General features: G+C 45.2%; 1 pseudogene; it reads left to right on the top strand.

The window, feature by feature from the left end:
- The first annotated feature begins 6,832 nt into the window (after positions 1–6,832).
- LOC133764333 (protein tyrosine phosphatase type IVA 1-like) lies at positions 6,833–7,330 on the top strand (annotated as a pseudogene).
- Positions 7,331–22,257: the final 14,927 nt, after the last annotated feature.

The raw sequence follows: 22,257 nt of genomic DNA, 5'->3' as shown, positions 1-22,257 counted from the left end.
CTCCCCTTCGCTTCAGTTTTCCTCTGAGCGACTGGATTCCTCATCCCATCCCATGGTTTTCAGGCATGGGTTGGCCCATCCTCTGGCTTCTTGTGTGTGCACAGGACAGGTCTGGCCAATGGGACAACTGTGCACCTCTGGCCTTAGTGACTGGTTCATGGCTGAGCCACTCAGAGCCAGCCTTGGGACTGTTAGGGAAGAGCCATTTCCTTACCACTGAGATGAACAAGCCCTGAGCTGCTGGGCCACCACTTGGAAAATAAAATACATAGCACAAAATGGAGCTAAAAGAGGGAAGTTGAATCCTGAGGACATTCTTTGAGCTTCTGAACCCAGTTGTGCCCCTACTAAGAATATGCCTGTACTTTTTCAGTTATGTGAACCAATTTTTTTTTTTTTGCTTAGGTTTGTTTTGATTGGGGTTTATGATATTTGCTCCTAAAGATATCTTATTAAATGTATAAGCCATATCCCTGCCATCACTGTGGAGAATCCAGAAAGGATCTGTGCCCATGCCTAGAATAAAGTGCACTATGGGAGAACAGCAATAGCTTAAGGAGCTGATACTGATCCCACAGGAAGTCATTTTCAGGGAAGGAAGTGGATGGCGTCAGTCCAGAGCCAGATCTCTGGTGAAGGCTGCAAGCTTCATGCGATATGTGGATCATATCATTGTTCTCCCTGGATTCTCAGAATGCCTGGGAGAGGCTTCGGCAATTATAATAACGTGAGCACTAACAGCTAATGTTTACACACATGGTCATTTCAGTATTATTCCTTACAGCCAAATGGTGAAAACAAGCCAACTGTCCATCAGCCGATGAGTAGGTAATCCAAATGTGGCATGTACATACAATAGAACATGATTCAGCTTTAACATTCATGGTAATTCTGACACATGCCACAGCATGGATGAATGTGAAATAAGTGGATCACAAAAAGGTCCACGGTTGTGTTTCTCTGCTTGTATGAGATATGTACAGTCGTCAGTCCACAGAAGCAGAAATAGAACCGTGGTTGCCAGGGCCTGGGAGAAGGGTGAGTCGGGGAGTTGGTGTGGAATGGGTATAGGATTTCAGTTCTACAAGATGAGGAAGTTCTAGAGGTTAACAGCATAACAGTATGAGTACAGTTACTTAAAAGGGGTTGGGATGATAAATGTTGTTTTCTGTGTATTTTACTCCAATGAAAAATAAGCTAATGTTATCTCATTCTTACTGTATCTATCCAAACAGTGAGGCCAGTCATACTCAGGTTTCACAGCTAAGTGCCAGGGGAACACATAGAGTAGACTGGGGAGAGGAAGCTAAAGAAGGCTTCTAAGTTTCTTCAAGGAGCTTCAGATTGGAGATGGGTCCCTGCATCCATACAAAAATAGTGTAAGAACTGAGGTCTAGAAGTCCTTTCTGGTTGTCTTTGAGATAGTTCAAAGTACTTGGAGTTGATGCTAATGTGGACCCTGGAAGTACTGATAATAGCTCACATAACTGGATCCCTGCCACACAGACAGGAGACCTGAACTGAGTTCCTAGCTCCAGGCTTTGGCCTGGCCCAACCCCAGATGTTGTGGGCATTTGGGAGCAACCCAGTGGGTGGGAGCTTTCTATTCCTGTCTCTTTGTTCTTTTGCCACTCAAAGAAATCAATCAAAAGCAAATCAGATCTTTAGGATGAGATCGAGCAAGGTTGGAGCTGCAGCTGTTGGTTTGCATTGCTCAAGCTTGCTCTGTCCATCTGGGTCACCACCAGAAGGCTGGTGGTGGGTGGCAGGAGGCGCTCGGGAGCCCCTGAATCATGTAGGGTAGCCAGGGATGCTTTGGGAACAATGAGATTCTTCCTCTAGGGCAAGATGTATGTAACATTTGGAGGCTTCTTGGTCTCCCTTTCACCCTTTCGTTCTCCCTATCCTTGTCTTTTGGATAGCATTTCTCCTTTGCATAAAAATCACATTGAAAGGAGTTTTCAAAATGGTTTCCTTTGAAGTACAGGGGATCAAGGTGAAGGAGCCTTGCTGGCCTTGAATATAAAAGACAACAGGTGAGAAGCCTGCTGTGTGCAGAAGTCTTGCAAGTTGAGAGGGGAGCTTACCAGCCTTCAGCAAATGACTCTGCTACTCTGGAGAGAAGAAGAGCCACAGTGAAAAAATGAAGGGAGACCACGAGGGAGGAACTTCCAGGTGCCTGTCTGAGAAAGGCAGGCTTTTTATGCACTTGAAGAATTCCTAACAGGAACATAAGGAGTGGGTTTTGTACCATTCTCCACGTAGGGATATCTGACAAGATGTCCCATGTTTCATTGTCTATGTGGTCTACTCTTGCAGCTAGGCCGAGGCATCATGGCAGAACAACATTGATGCAGTGCTTAAAGGGTGGTAGTCACTGAGCTGCAGGAGAATGGCAGAAGAGAAAGGAGGTAGAGCAAGGAACGATTATGGGACTGAAATGCTACTACACACTAGACCCTGATTCAGGAGGCTACACGGTAGTTACATCAACAAGGTGAAGTCAAACCCAGGGACTTGAGAAGGTCTTTCTCTATTTTAACAGGTGGGTCATTTGGGAAAAATTATTGAGTTTCAAGAAACTGTAACTTAGTGATCGCTTAAAACCCTGCTGATGGACATGAATGGAGAGAACTCTGTTAGCCTGGCAAACAAATGATCACATTTCAGTGGCTTCCATCTCAAGAGTTTCTGGTGAATTTTGTTAGGCACTCTTAAGACATATGCTCCTAAAAGTTTGGGGGTTTGATGGTACTGAGTATTTTTTAAAAAGATTTATTTATTGTGGCATAGAGAGTAAAGCTACCGCCTGAGATGCTGACATCCCACGTAGCCATGGATTGGAATCCTGGCTGCTCCACGTCTAATCCCTGCAAATACGCCTGGAAAGGCAGTGGAGGATGGCCCAAGTGCTTGGGTCTGGATGACCTGGATGAAGCTCCTGGCTCCTGGATTTGGCCTAGCCCAGCCCTGGCTGTTGTGACTATTTGGGAATGAATCAGTGTGTGGATGATCTCGATTCTCTCTCTCTGTGTTTCTCCTCCTCTGTAACTCTGCCTCTCTCTCTCACACACACACAGAAAGAGAGAGAGAGAGAGGGAGAAAGAGAGAGAGATTTTCCATCTGCTAGTTTACTCCCCAAATGGCTATGACAGCCAGATTCAAGCCAGGAGCCAGGAACTGCACCCAGGTCTCTCACATGAGTAACAGGGGCCTCAACATGCAGGTCATCATTTGCTGCTTTCTAGGCACATTATTTGGCAGTTGGATCAGAAGTGGTGTACCCAGAATTCAAACTGGCACTCCGATATGGGATGTTGTATCCCAAGTGGCAGTGTAACCTGCTGTGCCACAGTGTCCACTCCTGGTGTTGAATGTTCAACCAGTTAGCCATAGCTGCCCCAAATCATCATTCTCTTAGGAAGATTTTTTTTTTAATTGGAGATAATGAAGAAATAATTCACTTTTAAAAGATGTGTTTACATAGGTATGGTAACAATTTTTGTAATCTTGAATTTTTTTGAGAATTCCATGATTTTTAACTATGATGTAAAATGTCTTCTAAACCTAAAAATTACAGTTTGGGAGGCCGGCACTACATTACGGTGAATTAAGTCACTGTCTGCAATGCCAGCATCCCATATGGGTGCTGTTCCAGTCCCTGCTGTTCCACTTCCAATCCAGCTCCTTGCTAATGACCTGGGAAAGCAGTGGAAGATGGCCCAAGTGCTTGGGTCTCTGCACCCAAAGTGGGAGACCCAGAGGAAGCTCCTGGATCCTGGCTTTGGTCTGGCCCAGCCCTGGCCATTGCAGCCATTTGGGGAGTGGACCAGCAGATGGAAGATCTCTTACAATCTCTCTCCCTCCCTCTCCCTCCCTCTCCCTCTCCCTCTCCCTCTCCCTCCCTCCTCTCTCTCTGATTCTTTCAAATAAATACATCTTTAAAGAAAAATACAACTTGTTAGATTTACCAACTGTCAGTGCTGTACCCTGAGATAGTCCTTTGATCCCCGCACCATTTTCAGGCAAACAACTTCCAGTGATCGTCACCTTGATGGCCAGTGAGTACCTGCATGTGGAGGGCAGCTGCTGTCGCATAGGTCCCGGTGCCACAGAGGGCTTTGCAGCAGGTCCAGGCTGTGGAACAAAAAGCCCTTCTCCCAGGGCCATGGGGTCAGAAGGTCCTGATATGTACCCATGGTTAATAAAGATGCCAGCGCTGGTGAGCCCCGCTGAGTCCCGCTGAGTCTCATATAGACCTTGGGATTCTACAGCAACCATGCCACTAGCAGAAGAAAATTCTACACCATTGGAAACAACTTCTTTTTTCAAAAATTCAACAAATTTTTAAATATTTATGACTCTACTTCTCAAACCTCTTTTCCCCAGTCATTCAGCCTTGGTCCTCCCGTGGTTCGACCACCTGGCCATGCCCATGGGTGTGCTGATCCTTTGATTGGTCCATTTTCCTGTCCTGTTCAGTGGATGTTCCCCCGAACAGAAGGATTTCCCCTTCCTGCTGCTGTTTCAGGTCACTCCTAGGCTGGGTTCCAGAGCAGTAGCAGTCCACCTTCAGCCTATGCAACCATAAACCATTCAGCTTGTGCCCTGACAGAACGTTAGCATGTCCTTGTGAAAGTGTAGCTCAGCGTCAGCTTGGAAGTGACCCCCTGCGGAGTTGGATTACTGTCCTTCTAAATAAATCCAGGTGCCATCATTCTCAGTGACCCACTTAAGGCCTCCCTATGTTTCCTGTACTGGCAATGTTATGTGTGCTGGGGGAAGGGTAGGTAGGGAGGATGTTTCCATCAGGGGCTACAATACGGTTTCCATGGTACCTGTAGCTGTGAGTGCCACCGGACCCGATTGGGTCATTTTTGTCTCTTCCTGCCAGTGGGCCAGTAAGCAAAGAAATAGTTGGTGCACTGACCGGTCACCCCGAGGAATGCTCTGACTTCTGCATGATAGGGACAGAGGGGGATGTTTCTAGAACTCCGTAGAACCTCTCTTAGTTCTCTGCATTAACTGTGACGAGGCAATTGCAGCCGACTCTGATGTGACAAGGGCATGATAACCAGGGATTCAGGCTCTCCAGGCACCCCATCAGACAATACTGGCCTAGGGTAACCAACCAGCAGGAGCGTGTTCCACTTATCTTCCTCTTGAAAATCTCTTCTCCCAGACACTGTGGCCGGCCACCGTCCTGAAGAGCTCGTGGAGTGAACCTGTGAAAGGCACAGGGTGCTCTGAGTGGTGCAAGGGGTGGGTTGTGCTCTACCCTCTACCCTTGGACTCCTGTGCCATTCTCCTGTCTTTCTAGATAGAGAGGGCTCCCATCACTTTGTCAGAGGGCTGCCCCCAGGAGGTCACAGCTGGAATTGCCTGAGAATTTTTATTTCCTTAGGGGCAATTCTTGGTCAACAACTGATGGGCACTGGGGTAAAATATTCCAGCTTTCAATTTCCCTCCCTCTCTCCTCCCTTCCTTTCTTCCTCCCATCCTCCCTCCCTCCCTCCCTCCCTGCCTCCCTCTCCTTCCTCCTTCTCTCTCTCTTTCTTTCGTTCTTTCTTTCCCTCCCTCCCTCTCTCTTTCTCTCTCTCCCTCCCTCCCTCCCGTCCTTCCTTCCTTCCTTTCTTTCTTTTTCTTTCTTTCTTTCTTTCCCTCCCTCCCTCCCTCTCTTTCTTTCTTTCCCTCCTTCCCTCCCTCCCTCTCTCCCTCCCTCTCTCTTTCTCTCCCTCCCTCCCTTCCTTCCTTTCTTTCTCTTTCTTTCTTTCTTTCTTTCTTTCTTTCTTTCTTTCTTTCTTTCTTTCTTTCTTTCTTTCTTTCTTTCTTTCTTTCTTCTCTCTCTCTCTTTCTTTCCCTCCCTCCCTCCCTCCCTCTCTCCCTTTTCTTGCCGTCTTGTTCTCTTTTGCATGGCTAATAGGACCATTCCAGAGTGTGACCTCACTTTCTCCAGTTCCCCTCAGGGACTTTGCTTGACACTGACTTTGCCTTCTCCTTGCCCTGCCCCTCGTTCTCCATTCCTCTTCTTACTCCCAAGACATCACCTTTGCTTGGATTCGTGTCTCAGGGTGTGCTACTGGTGAACCCAGGCAAAGATGCTTTCTCATGTGTTCAGAATGAAAGAGCCAGCTCTGTTAAATTTACAATTAGAGTTTAAGTGTCCAGGAAAATGTAATTGTCTAAATAGTATTAAATGTTGAAAGACGATTTGGTGGGGTAAGAGTTCATGAGAGGTGCCCTCGCCCCAGCCTGCATCATGGCTGCCAACCCCGCCCCCCAACCACTTCTGCCCCTGCCCTGCATCCGCTGCTACCGCCAGTGTCGCCGCCCCTTGGGACTGGCTGTATGGTTAGGCCGCAGTCTTCAGTGAGTAAACCTATTCCTTAGTCCCGCGGTGTTCTTGGTCACACATTTGTGGAGTTTCTGAAGGGCATGGAGACTCCCACCAGGCACAGCACCACCTCTGTGCAGACAAGTGAACCGTAGAAATTCGTTACTACTCCAAGAAGCCCCGGCAGCAGTGGCTAACGCGGACACAGAGTGTTGACTTGAATCCACGGAGCGTTTTACAAGAGTTCTGACCTGGACGGGGTAAACCCCAGGCACTTCCTCTCTGTTGCCTCAGTACTGCTGGCCTGCAGAATCGCCGCTCGTTAGAAGGTCCTGCTCACCTCCCGTCACTCCCCACTTCATACTGGAAGCACTGAGAAGCACATCTGGAGGACAGTGTAGCAGACTTCTGTTTCTTCGTGTAATTCCTGTGTTCAGGTTTTTAAAATTCTCTCATAACCCTATTAAGTGTTTTTTTAAGCGAATTAACACGGCCCAAATGAACCTCCCAGCTCCTGTGGAAGTCATGTAAAAGAACATGAGCTGTCTCATCGCACATAATCCAACCAACGCAACAGTAAGCAAGTTTATCGAGGAACTCCTACCATGAAAGTGAGAGTATGGGAAACCACTTACAGCTCCACTCTTGTGGAGAGAGAAGGCGTCCATGTTCTCGGCTGCTCTTTGGTGATGGTGCCCCACTGTGCAGCCAGATTGTTGATGACAGCTTAAGTCTGGTCAAAATTAAGTTTTGTGAGGAACCTGCTTGCTGTGTTGCTGTTCACCGTGTTGCCGGCCTTGGGAGAGCTCCAGGCTCGTCACCCTAGCACTCACTGAAGGTGGAATGAAATGTGAAGATGCAGTACAGTTCATAAGACAAAAGCAGCGTGGAGCTTTTAACAGCAAACAGCTTTTGAATTTGGAAAAATAGCATCCTAAGATGCGGCTGCGCCTCAAAGACCCCGGTGGCCATAGACACAACCGTTGCATTCAGTGACACTGGGGTGCCTCACGCTGTAGCCTTGGAAGTAGAACTCGAGACAGGATCTAACTTGTCAACAGATCAGCCGACATGTTGGCTTGGTGAATAAGTTTAGTGAAGCTTCCAAAGGGTATTGAAAAACTTTTACCAGGCCAAGAGTTTGACAGAATTGCAACCTCTATCTTTGGGTTAGAACCAACCTATTTGGGCATTTAGCATAAGATTCTTGCTGTTTACTATTTAAAATGTGCTTATCATCTGCACCAATTGACCTTTCCTGAAATCGTGCAATGCTGAGTTGTATCTTAACTCTACCCCCGTGCCAGAATCTTATCAATACGTAAGAAATTTAGAAAGGTTAGGTGCGAAAATGCCCAGCACAATACTTGCATATTTTTAGTATCATACAGAATTAAGATCCCAGGAACTATGAACACTCTAGACCTCACGTGGTTTGTTCCTTCAGTCATTTCAAACACTGGAAGTGGGGACTCTGGTTATTTGCCTGCTTACTTTATGTTTACATTTCCCACATTCATACCAGTATACATCAGGTTTGCTTAACCATTGATTTTTTTTTTTAACCAAATCTTATGGTTATTTAATGTTTCTGTAACTCTTGCTGTTAATATGAAACCTCCATTTTGAAAATCTACATTGCACAGAAGCACATGTCTTTAAAGTCTTCAGACAAAAAAATAGAAAAAAGCCCTACAGTTAATGTTTGCAGTCTGAGGTGCAGTTTAATAGGGAAGGCCTGAGAGAATGGGAGAGGGCTATTAAATATTTTTAATAAAATGTTGCCCTTGTCTTGTGCAGAACATGCAGAATATGCTCTTTTTTTAAAAAAAAAAAGATTTTATTTATTTATTTGAGAAGTAGAGTTCAGACAATGAGGGGGAGAGACAGAGAGAGAGATCTTCCCTCTGTTAATTCACTCCCCAAACGGCTGCAATGGCTGGAGCTGTGCCAATCTGAAGCCAGGAGCCAGGAGCTTCTTTCAGGTCTCCCACGTGGGTGCAGGGGCCCAAGGACTTGGGCCATCTTCTGCTGCCATCCCAGGCCATAGCAGAGAGCTGGATTGGAAGAAGAGCAGCCGGGACCAGAACTGGTGCCCATATGGGGTGCTGGTGCTGCAGGCGGAGGATGAACCTACTGTGCCACTGTGCTGGCCCCAGAATATGCTCTTTAATTTAGTAAATTTTTTAAGAGGTAGAGATCCTTTGTTATTGTAGCTTAAAATTGTTAACTGAGGCCAGCGCTGTGGCAAAGCAGGTAAATCTTCTGCCTGCAGTGTAGGCATCCCATTTAGGCGCCGGTTTGAGCCCCAGTTGCTCCACTTCCGATTCAACTCTCTGCAGTGGACTGGGAAAACCGCAGAAGATGGCCCAACTGCACCCACGTGGGAGACTTGGAAGAAGCTCCTGGTTCCTGCCTTCGGATTGGCTCAGCTCCGGCTGTTGCAGCCATCTGGTAGTCAACCAGTGGATGGAAGATTTCTCTCTCTCTTTCTCTCTTCCTGTGCCTCTCTGTAGCTCTGCCTTTAATAAATAAGTAAATCTTTACACAAATTCTTAATTATAAATTTTCTGAAGTTCTTGTAATTTTGTCCATTCTTATCAAAAGTTGTTTGCCAACTTATTTTTGTTTGAAGTGTGATTTTTTTTCCTCCCCAACCTCTTGCTAAAAGAAAAAAATAAGTGGGTTTCTGCTAATGAGTTGAGCAGACATCTAATATTTTATATGCCTTTTGAGCTGTACAACTTAATATTTGCATACTTGATAATTTTCTTTATTATGTAATTGATAAAATGGTGATGTGTATTAATGTTAGTTCAACCATATATTTATACTGTCTGGGAATGTGTGGTTTTAGTTTTGTGTGAGAATTAATTTGTCAGTGTTCACCAGCTTATAAAAACTTAGTATGAGAGCTTAAACATCTAAATAAATAATGAAATGCAAGAAAAAAAAAGAGTTCATGAAAGTATTAAGAGGGACAAAAGTAATTGTTCTTTTCTATACAAAAGTTGTTAGATTTATAAAGAAAATAAGATTTGTACATTGACATTAAAGCTAAAAATTGGGTTTCTAATTTAAAACTTTAATACATTTGACTTGAGGAAAACAAGTATTTTTAGGAATTCTTTCCCAGGCTTGGAAAGTCCTTCTTGGGAAGTCAAAGCTCATTACATTTGGAAGATAATAAATATTGAATGAGTGAATTCCAGGCTTACCTTTATGAATATCCACAGCTATATTCTTCATTGTAAGTGTGAATTATCAAATACAGCCAGAGAGATATGTAAAACACACAAATCAATATCAAAATGTCAAGGCTGAACTAAAAGTGAGAAGCACCCATAAATTACCCCAGATACTCATTTACTTAACTAGACAACTAATTACAATTATGCTCATCAATGCATATAAAATATGTAGTTCAACATAAAAATGAATCTATAAAAAGGTACATCAATAATCATAAATGCAAGATATCATTATACCCCATTCTGGTAATCATCTGAGGTAACTATAATTTTAAAATCTGAAGTTTCACCTTGCAACTCAAAGGCGGGGTAAATACAGTTGAATATATTTTCAGCTGTGTCTGTTTCTCTACGTGCAATGTTCAGTCTTACCGAAGAAAATGAGGACAGTAGTCAGGGAATGAATTGAATCAGTGTTTGTTTTATTACAATAACAGGTAGTGGAAATTGTATCTGCATTTTCCTAACTGTGAAACACTTGGTGCTTTAGGAGACACTTAGGTAGCCGATAAGAATTTAGGGCTTAAACACTTGTCTGCAGTAAATTGCTTTTACTGTCTGATTAACGACACAGGTCTCAGCAGTTGGAGGCAACATTGCGCTCTGCATACTTAGGTCTCTGATTTGACACCAAAGTGGGGGTGGATATGACGATTCTTACGTGCATCCCTTTCTCTGAGGCACAAAGGAAAATGAAATACAAGGAAGAAATGTTGAAAGTGTAAATATCACCCTCCTTAAATCACCGTCAGTTACGTTTTCAGTAACTGAAAAACCTAAAAACAGTTCAGATATTCCAATTTGTTCCTCAGTACACCAATTTGGAAGCACAGTTTACAGGTTTTTCACGTAGAACCACCCATGTTGTATCCGTTAGCTTTTTTAGGTACTCATTCTGGAATATTGGAAAAACAGACTCAAGGCACAAATACATGTTACTATAAGTCATACTTTTATAGCCATAATGTAATCATGAATTGTATATGTAAATTAATTAAATCATTGAATTAAATATGTAAATATTAAACCAAATTTGAAATGGTTCAGAAACAGACTCTCTTTCAGTTCACGAAACATTTCTATGAGCCTATGCTATGCTTATTGAATAAATATAGACCCTACTTTAAGGAAGTTTATTTTATATACTTCCTCTAGGAAGAAGTAAAAAAGAATACAACAAGAGTTAATGAGTGGGCTGGAATGCAAAAAGAGCTAGAAGCCAAGTGTGAAAAAGTACTGTTCCACCAAGAGAAGAGAAAAATAGGATTTCCATGGAAGATATCCAAGAGAAGTTTCCAAATCTGTTTAGCAGACCTTGCTAAAATAAAAACGTAACAATATGGATAGGAGAGTACTTCAAAGCGTTTGTCGAACAATGGAATTGAAAGAGAAGTTTATTTCGGTGCAAAGACTTTTTGAAATCCATGCATAGTTCTTTTAATAATATAAATTTTCCACGAACTTTCTGAAGACCCTGCGTATACCACAGACCCAGCATCTGACAGAGGTGGCCTCGGAAGAGCGGGGGAATAGGACAGTGACTCAGAGCTGCCTCTCGATGTAGCCAGGGGCAGTCGTTGGGAGAACGCCCTGTGTATTTCTGCTTGTTCTCTCATTGGCTCAGCTTCCGAAGATGGGAGAGGCAGGATGAGTCCACAGGCTACTGCTCTTAGCGATGGCCTTCATTTTGCACGATGGCGCACACATTTAATTTCCGTTTTCAGTACAGGTGAAATGCCTGCCATTGTTTTCATCCCTCTTATTAAACAGAGAAAGGGTAAACTATGCTAGGTTCCCAGGTATGGCTGAAGACAAAGGCAAGTCTAGTGGACTTTACCAAAAAACCACCAGGAAGTCTTTGCACCACTGTGGAAGGTCAGGAGGTGAAGGGGTGACACCAAAATGCAGCGGTAGGCGGTAAGTGACTCATCGCTGCAGAGAACTCAGAATTAGGCCAGTGTAAACAATAGCGGGTTATTCACGTTCCTTCCCCGGAGGATCAGGACACGGGAGTATTTGTGACTATGTTTTTCTCAGTAGGAGTCAAACCCCAGGTGCTGTCAGGCTGCAGAGCTGTCTCACTGTCTCCCCCCATCATCAAACTGGTGCTCAGAACAAACCGAAGGGAGTGTGGGATTCAAACATATTGTATTTGTTGAGCGTGGTATTAGGCTGAAAATATGGATTCAAGATGCTTTTAGAACAAATGTGCTTGCTATATATTTATGATCTGTTGCTAAAGGGATGTTTTCACAGAGTATTAGAGCTGGAGGCACACACAGAAACAGTGAAGGGCGGCCTTGGTGATATTTGGGTCCTGCCAATGCTAAAAGCCATTCGTCGTCCATATGCTGACAATATTTACATTTTACTGCGATTATCTGTTGTTTCTCTGAAACTCAAAATTAACTGAGCATCTGTATTTTTAAAAAAGACTTATTTATTTGAAAGCCAGAGTTAGAGAGGGAGAAACAGAGAGAGAGAGAAATAGAGAAAAAGAGACAAGAGAGACAGAGAGAGAGAGATATCTTCCATCCACTGGTTCATTCCCCAAATGACCATAACGTCCAGGACTGGGCCAGGCCATAACCAGGAGCCAGGAGTGTCTTCCAGGTCGCCCATGTGGGTAGCAGGGGCCATCTCCCATTGCTTTCCCAGGCCATTAGCCGAGAGCTGGATTGGAAGTGGAGCATCTGGGACATAAAGGGGTGCCCATATGAGATGTTGGCACTGCAGGCAGTGGCTTTACCTTATGTGCCACAGCACTGGGTCCATATCCGTATTGTTATTTGCTAAACCTGGCACTCCTGCTATAAAACATTTAGCCCAAGCATCAGCAAAATCTTACTGTGTAGAAAGACTTAGGTAACAGCACTCTGGCCTCAGAATCAGCCCTTAAGGCATTCGGATCCGGCTGAAAAGCCCATGAGAGTATTTCAGGCATGGAAAGCCATGACACTCTGAAAAACAAACAAACAAACAAACAAACAAAACCTAAATGAAAGATCTCTGCCAGTGAGATCCCAGTGGAAAGAACAGGTCATCAAAGGAGGTGCCTTTCTCTGAAGGGAGGAGAGGACTTCCACTTTGACTATGACTTTGTCTAAATATGATCAGAGTTGGTGAACTCAAAAGGCTTCCATAGCCTTGGCAACTCATGACAAGAGCCTAAGGCGATTACTGACGCCATAAACAAGAGTGTCAATTGGTTAAGTCAACAACAGGAATCACTGTGCACTTACTCCTCATGTAGGATCTCTGTCCTTAATGTGCTGTACATTGTGATTTAATGCTATAACTAGTACTCCAACAGTATTTTTCACTTTATGTTGCTATGTGGGTGCAAACTGTTGAAATCTTTACTTAATATATACTAAACTGATTTTCTGTATATAAAGAGAATTGCAAATGAATCTTGATGTGAATGGAAGAGGAGAGGGAGCGGGAAAGGGGAGGGTTGTGGGTGGGAGGGAAGTTATGGAGGGGGGGAAGCCATTGTAATCCATAAGCTGTACTTTGGAAATTTATATTCATGAAATAAAAGTTTAAAAAAAGACATAAAAAAAGAAAGACTTAGGTTATTGTTATGTTTAAGTATAGCCAGAAGAGAAACGGTGGGAAGATATTTAAAAAGCTAATTTTGCATTCAAAACTTGGAAATAAGGCAAAAGGAGGAGGGCATGTTCTTTTAATGTCACTTTGTAGCATTGTTTAACAGCTCTGCTAAAAATTATTTAAATATCTCAGACACTGTGCTTGTTTGTCTTGTTATCCATTAATGATTAAAGGGACAAAGTCTGTGAAGTCACATGTTGTCTTGAGCTCCTTGTCTGGAAGAGATGCAAATGAAGGTTATTATCGCTTTATAGGACCTTAACCCAATTTATTTTATTTTTAAAGATTTATTTTATTTATTTGAAAGAATTATAGAGAGAGGTAGAGACAAAGAGAGAGGTCTTCCATCTGCTGGTTCACTCCCCAGATGGCCACAATGGCCGGAGCTGAGCCGATCTGAAGCCAGGAGCCAGGAGCTTCTTCTGGGTCTCTCATGTGGCTGCAGGGGCCCAAGGACTTGGGCCATGTTCTACTGCTATCCCAGGCCATCGCAGAGAGCTGGATAGGAAGAGGAGCAGCTGGGACTAGAATCAAAGCCCATATGGGATGCCGGCGCTTCAGGCCAGGGCTTTAACCCACTGTGCCACAGCATCAGCCCCCATTAACCCATTTTATTTAATATAGAACTCTTATTCTAACACTATGAACATTTTAAGATAAAATTTTAATTTTAGAGCAGTTTTAGGTGTACAGAATTACTGCAAACACAGTACAGAGAGTTGGCACATACCACCTACCGAGTTTATCATGAATTGGTACATTTGTCACAATTCATGAAGACTGATGTATTTGTATCGATGAAAATCGATACTTTACTCGTATTTGCTCATGTCCATCTGTTCCGGGATCCCACATTATGATTAGTAGTCGCTAAATTTTTTTTTTAGGATTTATTTATTTATGTAAAAGAGTCACACAGAGGCGTAAGCAGAGAGAGAGGCAGTGGCAGAGAGAGAGAAGTTTTCCATCCAATTGTTCACTCCCCAAATGGCCAAATGGCTGGAGATGGGCCAATCCAAAGCCAGGAGCCAGGAGCTTCTTCCAGGTCTCCCAGGTAGATGCAGGGGCCCGAGGACTTGGGCCATCTTCTACTGCTTTCCCAGGCCATAGCAGAGAGCCGGATCGGAAATAGAGCAGCCAGGACTCGAACCGGCATCTATATGGGATGCTGAAACTGCAGGAGGTGGCTTTACCTGCTACAGCACAGTGCCGGCCTCGGAAGTCACTACCATTTTCTTTTCAAATACCTCTAAGTACCCGTTTCCTCCTTGAGCCAGCTTTGCCATCTTGCTGATTCTCTCATCAATGAGTAAAATAAATCTTTGGCTTGTGCTCATTCTCTATCTTCGCAAGAAACATATTTTTTACATTGTTGAAGATCAACTTTGATGCCTTGTTATAAGAATGGCCAGTCAGGAGGCCTGTGGGTGTGTGCTGTGACTCTGTTGTGATTTTTCTGGCAGAGCCAAGCTGTCCCAAGAAGACAGCCAGGTTTGTGGAGCTGACATCATTTCTCTTGCAGGAAAATGCAGTACCAGGTGGTAATCAAGAACCAAGCGCACACGACTGAGTGGGAATGTCTGAGTGTTGAAAGTCGATAGCAATGACTGTTGTGTTTTCTTGATGCATACCATAGCCACCTGATGTGGGATAAATAGGCAGGAAGCTATCTGGGTGTGTTGAGCTAGAACTCTTGATTGCTGCCACGTGGGGTTGTCTTTTTAACTGTGGGTTTGATACTCTCACCTTTCCAGGACGCACCTGCTGCATCTGAGACCAGGGTGCATGTGCAAACCCCACCATTTGCATATCCAATTGAGATTCCACCCCCTTCCTTATAAAAGGAGGTGGAAAGCAAGAAGCAGCTCTCTTTCTGCCGTGGACACTGCTTAGATGTAGCTCTCTCGTTTTGTGTTTGCTGTTTGCCACAGGTGTAGGTGTCAAAGACTAAGAGTTCCTCTAATATTGCATGGAACACCCTCGGATGTGCCACGCCTGTGTAGACTCTGCTGCCACAGAGCTCGGAAGGACCTTCCTGACGACAGGTACTGTTCAGTTTGTCTTCTTTCTCACTTACGGGCAGTTCTTTGGAATCCCCTCACTGCCAAATGAACTCTGTCCTATTTGCACACGAGAGCCGTCTCTGCTTAGTATTCTCTGCAGGGGACATGAACCTGGAAGCAAAATTGATACATTCATTGGCCACATCATAGCTACTGTGATTATGATAAAAAAATCTTTGATTAAAAATTTTTATAGGTGGGGAAAGCCGGCCAGGATGATTTCTAAGGCCCAGATTTTTAAATCATAAAGTCCCAGAAATTAACAAAAAAGTCTAAAGGCTCATCTTTAAAACGGGGGAAAACAGATGGTTATAATCTCATGGGATTGATAACAGTTGAGTGAAGATCTGTTAGGAGGGGGCTGAATATTCCTATATATTTTTCTTTAAAGTTTTCTCTGAAAGAATTGCTGTTTATTTTTTAAGATTTTATTTACTTGAGAGGCAAGAGTTACAGACAGAGAGAAAAGTCTTCGATCCACTGTTTCACTCCCTGAATAGCCACAACAGCTGGAGCTGAGCCGATCCGAAGCCAGGAGCCAGGAGCTTCTTCTGGGTCTCTCATGCGGGTGAAGGGGCCCAGGCCATAGCAGGGAGCTGGATCGGAAGAGGAGTAGCCAAGACTCAAACCGGCGCCCATATGGGATGCCAGCACTGTAGGCAGAGCCTTAGCACACTGCACTACAGCATTGACTGCTGTTTATTATGTTAGAGTAAGATTTATTTCTGCTAATTTTTAGCTATTTTTTTTCTGAGAAGTCTGAATGGAATTATCACCTCTCCCGTACTATTTTTCAAAAATGGATTTATTTACGGGGCGGAGAGAGACTCAGAGACAGAGAGACAACAGGGCTCCCATCCGCTGGTTCACTTTCCACGTGCCAGTGACTGCCTTGATGGGGGAGTGGGGGGCGGGACTCAATCCACGTCTCCCACGTGGGTGGCAGGAACCCAACTACTTGAGCTGCCACCTGTGGCCTCTCGGAGTCGGCCTTGGGCAGGAAGCTGGAGGTGGGAATCGAACCCAGGCTCTTCGATGTGGGACATGGGCAGCTTAACGGACAGGCTAAAGGGCTGCACCCACCCCGGGCCTCCCTACAGTGTCCTCCACCTCCGAAAAAGCTTAACAATGTGGCTCACAGAGTCCGCAGGGTGAGAATGCTGTCCAGCTGCTGGTGGCCGGCGGCACTGCAAAAATAGCGTGTACACCATGAAGAAAATAGCCGAGAAGCAGCAGCTGGGAGGAAGGGGGTCAGCTGTAGATCACGGGAAGCAAACAATTCAGGGCCGGCTGGTGTGACGTCAGTGTCGGCTCTCTCAACCCCCAAGCCCGTGACCTTGGCACAGTTTTGCTCCTTGGGCCCCAGTTTTCCCATCCGTGAATTAAGGATCCGAAACAATGGCAGCAGCGGCCAACACTAACGCAGCCCTTACCCGAAGGTGTAGCCTTGTAAGTGAAATCTACATGGCATCCCGTGAGCCACCATTCTCCTGCTAACTTAGGTATGGTCTTTACAAAATGGGGACGATCATGGAACTTCCTTTGAAGGAAACTGAGGCAGACGCGGATTACGGTCCAAGAGGGCATAGCCATAGAGTGTGTGGGATTGGGCTTCAGACACAGAAAGCTGCCTCCAGAGTTCTCTCACGTACGACTGTCCAGTGCCGCCTGTACTCACTAGAATCCCTTCGGATAGAGCCCTTAGCCTGTGCATCTTCGTCGTGTTACATGCTTGGTTCTGTAATTGCTAGATCTCTGTATGAGTCTGGTTCTCACATTCACTTGGCTCCTTCAGGACGTGCTTTTCCCCTTTCAGTGCTTCGTGATGTTGGTTTTGTGGAGAGAGGCAGACACGGTGTATCCGGTGAAGGATCGGAGGTAACTAGGATTTTAGCAGGTTTTATGGAACTCTGGCCGGAAGTTAGGTTGTGTTTGCTGTTTGCCATAGGTGTAGGTATCAAAGACTAAAATTTCCTCCAATTATTCTGTTTTTGTCTCTTCTGTTGTCTTGGGTTTCCCTAGAGACTTTGTATTTTAAAATTTTAAGAGGTAGAGGACGAGAGAGAGAGACAAGAGAAAGCTCCTCTCTACTGCTTCAACTACCAAATTCCTGCAAGGGCTAGAGGCTGAGGGTCGGAGAAGTGGGGAGCTAGCTACTCAGCAAGGGCCCAGGTACTGGAGCCATCAGTGCTGCCCCTGGAGTCTGTGTTAGTGATGCGGGGCCAGGCAGGGGGTCAGGAAGCAAATAAAATAGCTGGAAGAGTTTCTGTCTCTAGCCCTGTACCCTAACTCTACCCCAGGGCATGCCAATCCAGCACAGCCATTTTCCCATGATGCACCTGAGTCTCCCAGCACTAGGAGGACACCATCACGTGTCCCATGTGACCTGTTGTCTGCTGCTTCCTCGCAGTGTGCTCAATACATCTAGTTCCTTTTTCCCTGTGCTCCGGTGAACTCTTTCACCACCTACAATGGCAGCCTCAACGCTGAAAACCAGAGAAAAATCCTGTGCACTTCAGGCAGAAGAAAGATAATCACCTGAAATATACCCAGAACATTGTTTAATTAACAAAGGCCTGCCCTCAGGGGGTTGTAGAGTCTAACCAACCAGAGGGAGAGGAAATAGCCAGCTCCAGCCCCTCTCACCTTCCTTCTCACCTAAAGAACGAGAGGGGAATGGGGCTGAGCGGTACAGTCCAAGGACAAAGGTCACTGAAAGGCTGAGCCCTCAGCATGGGACTGTAGAGCACTTCCCCTCTCCACGCCTCCTGACCCCACCAGTAGGGCTCCCGTGGAGGAAATGACAGCGGAAACCACACTTCAGGTCCTGTTAAAGAGAGAGTCTCAGGGCCAGGCACTTAGCCTAGGGATGAAGCTCACGTCCCGTGTCGGAGTGCCTGTGTTCAACTCCTAACTCCCGCTCCTGCTCATGTTGGGGGAATGTTTCCCAGCTCTTCTGTTCCAGACTCTTGCTCTCACAGGATCAAAGCAAGGACAGAGGTGCAAAAATGGGAGGATTTATTTAAAGAAAGAGTATACAGATTCAAATGTGAATGTGGGCAACCCCACAAGGAGAGACACCTGCCAGGAGAGGGCCGGGGAGCTCCAGTTTAGTGGACCCCTTTATTGGGTAGGGGTGCTATCCTAACTGAATATACAAACCGTGGAGTGTGGGCAGAGTTCAGTGTGTGCACAGGGCTAGAGATGGAAACTTGGCTTTTTCTGCTGTGGCAGAAAATCTTCCAGCTCTTTATTCGCTCTCTGATTCCCTGCCTGGCAAGGGCAGCCCATGGACCGTAACCTGAGGGGCGTGCCCCTAGTGGCAGTGCCTTCTTAGGGAGACAGTTGCCACGTGCCTGCAAGGGAGCAGGGGACCGATGAGGACTACGATGCAAGAAGCAGACTTGTAACTGCACAGTTCCTCAGTTGGGTGAGCGTTCTATGGTCCAAGACGTTATTCCAGAAGGAGATTTGTATCTCTGGGTGAAGAGGGGAGCTTATGCCCCTTTATTTTAGGGGACTCCACCCAATGTCCTGGGGTGACCCTCCTTATGCGTCCCTGATGGGCTGACAATGACAAATCTTTGAGTGAAGGCCTCATCTTCTGCAGCTGCCTTATGCTAAGCGCAGGTGTTGCGTTGACCCCGACTGAGCCTGCCAGTTCACCAGGTGTTTGGGGGTCCTGAGGTCCTGGCTGCAGAGATTCAACCGTTGGCAGAACCTCAGGGAACAGGAGCGATTTGTTCCCGAAATGTCTGCCCACGTTATCCGGAGGACTGCAGGTGGCTTCGTCTGGAGGAATTCGATGTTGAAGGAGATGATGTCTTTGTTGCACTACCATTTGGAGATGGATTTGCTGTATTTTGGAGGAGATAAACTAAGTTCATTCCAAAGGAGGCCCAAGAGTTAGGGCGAAGAGGGGCAATATGAGAGAAATTACTACAGACGAGAGAGAAAATAGAATTTACATTGTGAAATCGGAATTACTTGTTCTTAGGCGTAAGATTGACCAGTAACCACAGGCACAGATGTGCTTCCAGAATATTGAGGACGCAGACACAGCGTTCTGTGTTAACGAGGGCACAACTTCCCCTTGGGCAGATGTAAGGGCATCTAGAAATATCTAGAAATATTCGGTTTTGGAGAACTGCTTCCCTCAACAGGAAAACTTCAGGATTCAACAAGGACATTTCCCTGACCAGAAGTGGCGACTCACAGTGGGCTGCCCAGAAGTCTCCCCCAGTACATCAGAAAGGGGCCTTGTTCCCAGACACTGCAACCAGCCTTTGGTGGTAATGTTCCAGCCATAGGTGTGAGAACCACAAGTTTCGAATCTGGGCCCTATCTAGAGGGTATAGTTCTAGCAAAGTCCTCTGTGACAGTTACCAGAATGGCAATCGTGCATAAGAACCACTCCTTCACAACCTCTCGGCTTTTCTATTTTTGCCTGGGGTTGACGTCAGTGACTCCATCTTGATCCTTTTCTGAGCACACCACGGATCAACCATCCTGCAGCAGGGGTCCACGTGTCCTCTGTTTCCAGGTTGGATCTGACCTGGTTGTTGAGCAGGTGCAACATATGGAGGAGGTATTTGAACACCCAGGAGTCAGAGTCAGAAGCATTTTCAGCCACATCCAAGCAACAAGGAGGTTTTAGGAGGAGTGGTTCTTAGGCTAATTTCACCTGGAGTCCATTGTTAAACTTATCTGTTCCGGAGGTGTTAGTCATCATTTCAAATCTTGCTGGGAATTGTACTTCCGTAGCACAAAGCTCAAAAAGGAAAATACGTAACAAAACCAATGAGATCATAAAAGTTAGCAAGCCTGAAACAATGGACAGCGTTACACTCTCAAAGCAAGTGTAATTTAGCTTTCTGTTTCACTATTTGTATCAAGCACAATAACAAAAGTTGCCTTACCATATAATAATCTCAGATTTAGAAAATTCTCAGTCAAAAGCCAATCCAAGGCACTTAGATTATGCTAGCTATAGGACCTGATCTTTTGAAGTTTCAGAGCCTACTAAGAAGTGAAAACTTTATTCACTCCAACACTGAGAACACTTGAATCCAGGCATTCGGTACATAATTTTTAGATACACCAATGTGCCCACCTGTAACCTGTCATGAGAATAGCAGATTCTTCCTGAACAACTCAGGCCAACAATCACATTGCCACAAAATTCCCATAAGTTTTTGAATTTGAATTCAGTAGGGAGGGAAAGGTAAACATTTTAAATCTCTTTATCAAAGCACAGTGAACATATAAATCATAGGAAAAAATTTCCTGAAACTAGATGATGCAACATGCAGATGCAGAACCAATAATATATCCATTGATCTTAAAGCAGTCAGGACAATTTTTAAAATTTTATTTAAGATATACAAAATTCATGTATTTCCTATATATGGATTCAGGAACACAGTGATGTTTCCCACCCTTCTTCCTCCTCCCTCTCCTATTCCCACTCTTATTTTTTACAAAGGTCTATTTTCAGTTAACATTATACTCATAAGATTAACCTTACACCAAGTAAAGAGTTCAAAAAACAGGATGAGGGAAAAAACACTCTTCCTCAATAGTCAAGGGCTGTAAACAATCATGAGATCTCAAGAACGTTTTTTTAAAAAGTCTTTTAAGAGCTTAACAAAGACAGCAAGAGCACATACGAGATTTTCCCCAAGAAATGAGAACTTGATGAAGACAGCAGAGAACACAGGAGATGGCCCTAAAGATGATGACAGAGGGATGAGCTGAAGGACAGCATTGTGGCTTCTGTCGAGGGACTAGGCTTTCCCATTCTAGAAGTTTATATTGGGACTGGACAAAGGGAAACTGATGCTGCTTTTTGTGTCTGGGGATTAAACTGATTGCAGTTAGGGGAACTGTCCAATTTTTTGAAATGGCCCAATCACAGGACCGGGAGAACAGGTGTCTGCTTCATTGGGGGCATCCAGCCCCCTGAAGGGGAACTCCTGGGACTTCTTTAGCTAAAAGACCCAATCTTCCCAAGAAGGAATGTCTCTGATGCTGGGTAGCCAATCCAGGTCTGGAAGGAGAGGCGAAAAAAAGTTATACTCATCCTTGAAACAGCAAGTCTTTCAGCCCAGGATAGTTCTGAACAGGATGGTATCTGGGGGCGGGGGGGGGGGGGGAAGGGAAGCAGTAGGTCTCAACATTTGTGAAGGACTAAGGGAGCCCACTAAGAAGGGATGAAGGGAGTCTTCAGCCCTAAGGGCTGTAGGTACTGAGCATCCACCAGCAGGGGCCTTCTGGCCAGAATCACCAGTAGTCTCTACACAGACTAGCCATTCTCCGAGAACCAGAGATGGGGTCCTCACCTCCTGAGGACAGTGGGTACTGGGCATCTGAGAACAAGAGAGTGGCCCTGACTAGGAATCTTCAGTTGCTCCCACACAGGCAAACCGTTTGCTAAGGACCAGACATGGAAAAGAAGGAAGAGCTAGGAGTGACCAGGGGCCAGCGGCGCAGGTGGGTTCACTTGGATAAGCTGCTATGCCTATTGTACCACCCGTTGGAGGTTGGCTCCCCCTTATGATCACAGGAGAGGTCCCCTTACAGGCCGCCAAAATATCACAGGAAGTGAGTGAGTGAGACTGGTTGTGGGTGGTGCAGAAATTCACCAGAGCACATAGAGGACGGAGCTGGATGGATTGAACACGCTAGAAGGAAGCAGCAGACAACTGCTGTTACACGGAGCATAATCCAAGGGCTGTTCCTGTTGTGGGCTCTTCTTAGGGTAACTGTTGCCATATGCTTGCAAGAGAGTAGTTGGCAGGACAGTCAGGCCATCCCTTGCAATATGTGCTACAATCCAATAAGCATACTTGTAACTGCAATATTTTCTCGGAGTGAGTTTTCTGTGGTCCAAGAAGTTTTCCTAGGCAGATGATTTGTATCCCTGGGCAGAGGTGGGGAGTTTATATGCCCTGTATCTTAGGGAATGCCATCAAATACTCTAGGGACACCCTCC

The sequence above is a fragment of the Lepus europaeus genome, chromosome 1, assembly GCF_033115175.1.
Source record: "Lepus europaeus isolate LE1 chromosome 1, mLepTim1.pri, whole genome shotgun sequence".
NCBI classification, from domain to species: Eukaryota; Metazoa; Chordata; class Mammalia; order Lagomorpha; family Leporidae; genus Lepus; species Lepus europaeus.
Note: the sequence above shows the minus strand (reverse complement) of the source record. Positions and strands in the feature narration are given on the sequence as shown.